The 7500-nt window shown below is 39.0% G+C and overlaps 1 protein-coding gene across 1 annotated transcript in view; it reads right to left on the minus strand.

The window, feature by feature from the left end:
* Positions 1 to 7500, minus strand: part of LOC136849322 (WAS/WASL-interacting protein family member 1-like) — a 512887-nt gene that overhangs the window by 283910 nt on the left and 221477 nt on the right. The gene's annotated exons all lie outside the window — the stretch shown is intronic.

Raw genomic sequence — 7500 nt, forward strand, 5'->3', positions numbered from 1 at the left:
CCCTTTCAGCTCTGAAGCTGTCAATTGCCCTTTCAGCTCTGAAGCTGTCAGTTTCCCCTTTCAGCTCTGAAGCTGTCAGTTCCCCTTTTCAGCTCTGAAGCTGTCAATTCCCCTTTCAGCAATGAAGTTGCCAATTCCCCTTTCAACTCTGAAGCTGTCAATTTCCTTTTCAGCTCTGAAGCTGTGAATTTCCCTTTCAGCTATGAAGCTATCAAGCTGTCAGTTTCCCTTTCAGCTCTGAAACAGCCAATTCCCCTTTCAGCACTGAAGTAGCCAATTTCCCTTTCAGCTCTGAAGCTGTCAATTTCCCTTTCAGCACTGAAGTAGTCAATTCCCCTTTCAGCTCTGAAGCTGTCAATTTCCCTTTCAGCTCTGAAGCTGTCAATTTCCCTTTCAGCTCTGAAGCTGTCAATTTCCCTTTCAGCACTGAAGCTGTCAATTTCCCTTTCAGCTCTGAAGCTGTCAGTTTCCCTTTCAGCTCTGAAGCTGTCAATTTCCCTTTCAGCTCTGAAGCTGTCAGTTCCCCTTTCAGCTCTGAAGCTGTCAGTTCCCCTTTCAGCTCTGAAGCTGTCAATTTCCCTTTCAGCTCTGAAGCTGTTAATTTCCCTTTCAGCTCTGAAGCTGTCAATTTCCCTTTCAGCTCTGAAGCTGTCAATTTCACTTTCAGCTCTGAAGCTGTCAATTTCCCTTTCAGCTCTGAAACTATCAGCTCCCCTTTCAGTTCTGAAGCTGTCAGTTCCCCTTTCAGCTCTGAAGTTGTCAGTTCCCCTTTTCAGCTCTGAAGCTGTCAATTCCCCTTTCAGCAATGAAGTTGCCAATTCCCCTTTCAACTCTGAAGCTGTCAGTTTCCCTTTAAGCTCTGAAGCAGCCAATTCCCCTTTCAGCACTGAAGTAGCCAATTCTCCTTTCAGCTCTTAAGCTGCCAATTTCCCCTTCAGCTTTGAAGCTGTCAATTTACCTTTCAGCTCTGAAGCTGTCAATTTCCCTTTCAGCTCTGAAGCTGTCAGTTTCCCTTTCAGCTCTGAAGCTGTCAATTTCCCTTTCAGCTCTGAAGCTGTCAGTTTCCCTTTCAACTCTGAAGCTGTCAATTTCCCTTTCAGCTCTGAAGCTGTCAATTTCCCTTTCGGCTCTGAAGCTGTCAATTTCCCTTTCAGCTCTGAAGCTGTCAGTTACCCTTTCAGCTCTAAAACTGTCAGTTCCCCTTTCAGCTCTGAAGCTGTCAATTTCCCTTTCAGCTCTGAAGCTGTCAGTTCCCCTTTCAGCTCTGAAGTTGTCAGTTCCCCTTTTCAGCTCTGAAGCTGTCAATTCCCCTTTCAACAATGAAGCTGCAATTCCCTTTCAACTCTGAAGCTGTCAATTTTCCTTTTCAGCTCTGAAGCTGTGAATTTCCCTTTCAGCTATGAAGCTGTCAAGCTGTCAGTTTCCCTTTCAGCTCTGAAACAGCCAATTCCCCTTTCAGCACTGAAGTAGCCAATTCCCCTTTCAGCTCTGAAGCTGTCAATTTCCCTTTCAGCACTGAAGTAGCTAATTCCCCTTTCAGCTCTGAAGCTGTCAATTTCCCTTTCAGCTCTGAAGCTGTCAATTTCCCTTTCAGCTCTGAAGCTGTCAATTTCCCTTTCAGCTCTGAAGCTGTCAATTTCCCTTTCAGCTCTGAAGCTGTCAGTTTCCCTTTCAGCTCTGAAGCCCTGCTCTGAAGCTGTCAATTCCCTTTCAGTGAAGCTACCAATTTCCCTTCAGCTCTGAAATTGTCAATTTCCCTTTCAGCTCTGAAGCTGTCAATTTCCCTTTCAGCCCTGAAGCTGTCAGTTCCCCTTTCAGCTCTGAAGTAGCCAATTCCCCTTTCAGCTCTGAAGCTGTCAATTTCCCTTTCAGCACTGAAGCTAGCTCTGACTGTCCCTTTCAGCTCTGAAGCTGTCAATTTCCCTTTCAGCACTGAAGCTGTCAGCTGTCAATTTCCCTTTTCAACTCTGAAGCTGTCAATTTCCCTTTCAGCTCTGAAGCTGTCAATTTCCCCTTTCAGCTCTGAAGCTCAATTTCCCTTTCAGCTCTGAAGCTGTCAATTTCCTTTCAGCTCTGAAGCTGTCAATTTCCCTTTCAGCTCTGAAGCTGTCAATTCCCCTTTCAGCTCTGAAGCTGTCAGTTCCCCCTTTCAGCTCTGAAGCTGTCAATTCCCCTTTCAGCTCTGAAGCTGTCAATTTCCCTTTCAGCTCTGAAGCTGTTAATTTCCCTTTCAGCTCTGAAGCTGTCAGCTCTGAAGCTGTCAATTTCCCTTTCAGCAATGAAGTTCCCCTTTCAGCTCTGAGTAGCCAATTCCCCCTTTCAGCTCTGAAGCTGTCAATTTCCTTTCCTTTCAGCTCTGAAGCTGCCAGTTCCCTTTCAGCTCTGAAGCTGTCAATTTCCCTTTCAGCTCTGAAGCTGTTAATTTCCCTTTCAGCTCTGAAGCTGTCAATTTCCCTTTCAGCTCTGAAGCTGTTAATTTCCCTTTCAGCTCTGAAGCTGTCAATTTCCCTTTCAGCTCTGAAGCTGTTAATTTCCCTTTCAGCTCTGAAGCTGTCAATTTCCCTTTCAGCTCTGAAGCTGTTAATTTCCCTTTCATCTCTGAAACTGTCAATTTCCCTTTCAGCTCTGAAGCTGTCAATTTCCCTTTCAGCTCTGAAGCTGTCAATTTCCCTTTCAGCTCTGAAGCTATCAGCTCCCCTTTCAGCTCTGAAGCTGTCAATTTCCCTTTCAGCTCTGAAGCTGTCAATTTCCCTTTCAGCTCTGAAGCTGTTAATTTCCCTTTCATCAGCTCCAATTTCCTTTCAGCTCTGAAGCTGTCAATTTCCCTTTCAGCTCTGAAGCTGTCAATTTCCCTTTCAGCTCTGAAGCTATCAGCTCCCCTTTCAGCTCTGAAGCTGTCAATTTCCCTTTCAGCTCTGAATGATCTTACAGGTCCCAGCTCTTGGCTATTAGCTTAAATTCTGTAATCCAATCCATTCTGCTGACAAAAATTAAGGGTACAATATTCGTACTGACAAACGTACAGTGGAGGGTGGTAAAAAAAATTATGCACCGGCAAAGCTTGAATTACTTATTAAAGGTGCGCTGCCTGGGAGTCCGAAATGAATGGAAACTAATTTCATTTGGCCGAAGGCCATTTAGATTTGTGCCCCGAAGACTTATACAAATTGAAATCGTTTTTGTATTACTTTCATTAGATTTCGAGGTCAAAGCTGCTTTGCTGTGAAATTGGAAGTGTAGTCTTTTTTTTTTATTCATCTTTTTTTTATATATATATGAAAATCTTGTTTGATAGGAACTTGGAGAGAGGTATTTCACTCTGAATGGAATTTATCGTCGCTATTTGGGCTTTGTGCTTTTGTGAATTTTAGTATTGCGTTGGAAGTGTGTGTGTATGTATATGTATATGTATATATATATATATATATATATATATATATATATATATATATATTATAAATATATCTTTCAGTCTATATATATATATATATATATATATATATATATATATATATATATGTAAATATCTATATATATATATATATATATATATATATATATATATATATATATATATATATATATATATATATATATATATATATATATATAGACAGATACAGAGAGAGAGAGAGAGAGAGAGAGAGAGAGAGAGAGAGAGAGAGAGAGAGAGGAGGCTAAGGAGCGGGTGATGTTGACGTAAGATAAACATCGTCATGATAAAATATCAACATTTTAGAGAATTGTTGCCTGACCTTTCTCGCTTTGCTCTTAGTATTGCAAATAGGATCATTGCAGTCATTGCACTCTCATTCATTCATTTCATTGTAACTTCTCTTACCCCGATGCATTATACATTCATTTACGTTTCGTGTTCCCTCCTTCGTACTCCAAAAGCTTCCCATCCGCGAACTCGGAGAGTTTCATTTCATAAAGATATATAATCAAATGAACCGAAGTTTGGCCGGGAACTGCCTCAAATGATGACTCCCGGACAGCGAGCGTAATTTTTCTCCGCATGCAAACACAGCAGTAACTTTTATTAATGGAAGTTCTAAGCTATGATCAGGAACCCTCGTGTAGGAATAGAGGACGAGGAACCCTGCGAGATATAATATCGTAATATCGAGACAGGGGAATTTTGTGTTCATATCTAAGTTTTCTAGCAAGGAGTAATCATTACTTCTTGGTCTCTCTAACACGCACGGCCTTCTTCGATCTTCTGCTGCAGTAATCAGTGCTTGCTATGGTAAGTATATGCTGTATTGTGTATTTAAGTGTGTGTTACAGTACAGATGATTATTTTCTCTTTTCGACCCAGACCCCCTCCCCAATTTTTGGGGCCTGATGATATGAAATTATTTGTCCAGATACTGCTTCTCTGAAAAGCTTTTTTTCGGGGGATCACTGTGATCAGACGAGCCTTCAGAATCTAGAGAAGAGGCAGAAACCAGCATGAGAAAGTAATCCTCTCTTTTTGAAAAGGGGGAATTATGATATCATTTAGATTTCCAGAGAAAAAATGGAAAGGCATGCGCCAGTTGTGATGAAAATTATAATAAAATACACCTTTGATATGCTGTAACAAGTACTGAAGAAATAATGATTATCCTTGGCTTAACAACTCGAGTGCAAGTGCAGATCATCAGAAGAATATTCCACGAGAAGGAGAGTGATTACCTCAGCCACGATATATCTTATCCTGTATACCTTTATGGAACAACAGTAGTTTTATTGATATTGTAATATGCTTATCAGCATTTAAGGTTCAAGATTATACAAACAGTTATATGTATGTGTATATATATACATATATATATATATATATATATATATATATATATATATATATATATATATATATATATATATATATATATATATATATATATATATATATATATATATATATATATATATATAATTTATTAGAAATAGTCAGCATACAATCACGTGTAGAGCACAAATAAATTTCTGACTCACATCAGGATCGAAACCAGGTTTCAACTTTTTTATGACTTCTGTGGCCTAGTGGGCAGCGCCCTTGCCTTTCAGTTGAAAGACCTGAGTTCGATCCTGATGTGAGTCAGAAATTCATATATATATATATATATATATATATATATATATATATATATATATATATGTGTGTGTGTGTGTGTGTGTGTGTGTGTGTGTGTGTTGTTTATATATCTATGCAGTGCATGAGAGACAATGTCCATCCTTAGCTTCCTAGATCTCCCAGATAACAGTTCAACAAAGAGATCTTCCGACCCTTTCCAAGTCTCATAGTAAGCGTAGATCCGAAACCCAGTTAAAAAAAAAAAGCAAACAAACACTAGGAGTTTCAATGAAGATTGAAGAGGCTTTGAAATTCGCCCGTGTTGGCGCGTGTTCCAGCAGCGATGTATTGTGATTGATCAGTTTGATGGAACGTCCGTCCGTTTTCTTCGGCACTTTAATCTTAATGGTTACTTCTCCTTCTTCTTCTTTCCCTTCTCTCTGAGAGATTGTGATGTAGAATTGTTTTTCTGGTTTAGCTAAAGTTTTATGTTCCCGGTAAGCAGATCAGTAGGAATGAATGTTTATTTTGATGAAGATTATTGCGATTATAGATATGTGGGGAAACAGAATTGTCATAGTTAATTTAATCTTTGTGATGTAGCTTTGTAGCTTAGCTTAGGTTTTATCTTCCTGGGGAACAGATTGCTGGAATGAATGTTTATTTTGATGAAGATTATTGCAGTTAGATGACCTGGGAGAACATAGAGAAGTGTTATAGTTAACTATGATATTACAGTTGATGGAGAATAGCTCAGGATACAGTAAAATTGAACTCTTCTCCCGCCTTGACTGATTTAGAAGACACGAGCGCGATTCATTTGCTATCATATGCAATAACTATATTAGTGGTAAATATGTGTGAATACTTCTCTCTCTCTCTCTCTCTCTCTCTCTCTCTCTCTCTCTCTCTCTCTCTCTTGTGTGTGTTTGTGTAACCATCAATAACTGTATTGGTGGTATGTGTGATACTCTCTCTCTCTCTCTCTCTCTCTCTCTCTCTCTCTCTCTCTCTCTCTCTCTCTCTCTCTCCACTTAGGGGGTAGTGGCAGGGTGCACTGTAGGCATTACTTAAGGTTCTTTGCAACCCCTTTCATTCCTTTTACTGTACCTCGGTTCATAATCTCTTCTTCCGTCATACCTTCCAACTTCTCCTAACAATTGTTTCATGGTGCAACTGCGAGGCTTTCCTCCTGTTCCACCTTTCAAACCTTTTTCCTCTCAATTTCCCTTTAAGCGCAGAATGACGTCACAGGTCCCAACGCTTGGCCTTTGGCCTAAATTTCAAATTCCATCACACAACACCGATTGTAAGATAATTTTGGTATCGGTTAAACGATATTGCATACGATGAAGGAGAGTCGAAGTCTTGCTTAATAAATAGAATTTACAACACGGACTGGAAAGTAATTGCGGTATCGGTTGAACGATATTGCCTACGATGAAGTTTTAAGTCTCGCTTATAAATGCCCGCACCTGGGGAGGATGGGATCAGATGTTGCATTGGCAAGCGGGTCAGGAAGAATTTCGTGAAGCCGGCACACTTTAAACTTTAATAGAATGAATTTCTTATATAGATCGGACTGGCGGAAAAGGATAAAGGTTGATTACACTTCTTTGTGTGCGCGGATGAATGATTTAGGGTGAAATCAAATCAAAATTAGTGTTATGTGTTTCTTTTAGTTACGGGTGTTCATTATGAAGTAAAGGATAAAGGATTTGTTGAAGTAAATGATGATTCTTTAACTTAAAAGTGATCGAGTTCTTGGCAGTGTTCGAATTAAGTTAAAATCTCTATGATTCCTTTGTTACGGGACTTTTGTTATTGCTGTGTTAAAAGTCCATTTGACAAAATAATGCCTCATATCCGTAATATTGATCAAGTTCTTGGTAAGATTCAAATAATGTTAAAATCCGCATTATTTCTTATGTTACAGGACCTCGGTTTTCGTTCTGGTTGATATATTTTTGACAAAAATAACTAATTTCCTTAATATGACCATGTCCTTGGCAGGATTCGAATAATGTTAAAATTCCTGTTATTCATTTGTTATATGACTTTTGTTTTTGTTCTGATAAGCATATTTTTAACAAAATAATACCTTATTTCCATGGTAGGATTCAAATAACGTTAAAATTCCTATTATTCAATTGTTATATGACTTGTTATTTTTCTGATAAACGTTCGTATGTTTGGTCGGGGCTGATGTTTAAAAATTCTTTGTTAAGCCGAAAAGACATAAAATCAAAGTGGGGTAGGCTGAGCTTTTTAGAAAGTAAAGCATCATCAATGGAAGATGATTGAGATTCCTCGTTGCTTGCAACATGGCGTTTTGTGTAGGTACCTTAACTTCAGCGAGAGGAATGATGGGAATTTTGCTCAACTTCTGGAGATGAGCTCTCATAATTTTACAAAATAATTTACGAAGGAGGAAATTA

The sequence above is a fragment of the Macrobrachium rosenbergii genome, chromosome 20 (assembly GCF_040412425.1).
Source record: "Macrobrachium rosenbergii isolate ZJJX-2024 chromosome 20, ASM4041242v1, whole genome shotgun sequence".
NCBI classification, from domain to species: Eukaryota; Metazoa; Arthropoda; class Malacostraca; order Decapoda; family Palaemonidae; genus Macrobrachium; species Macrobrachium rosenbergii.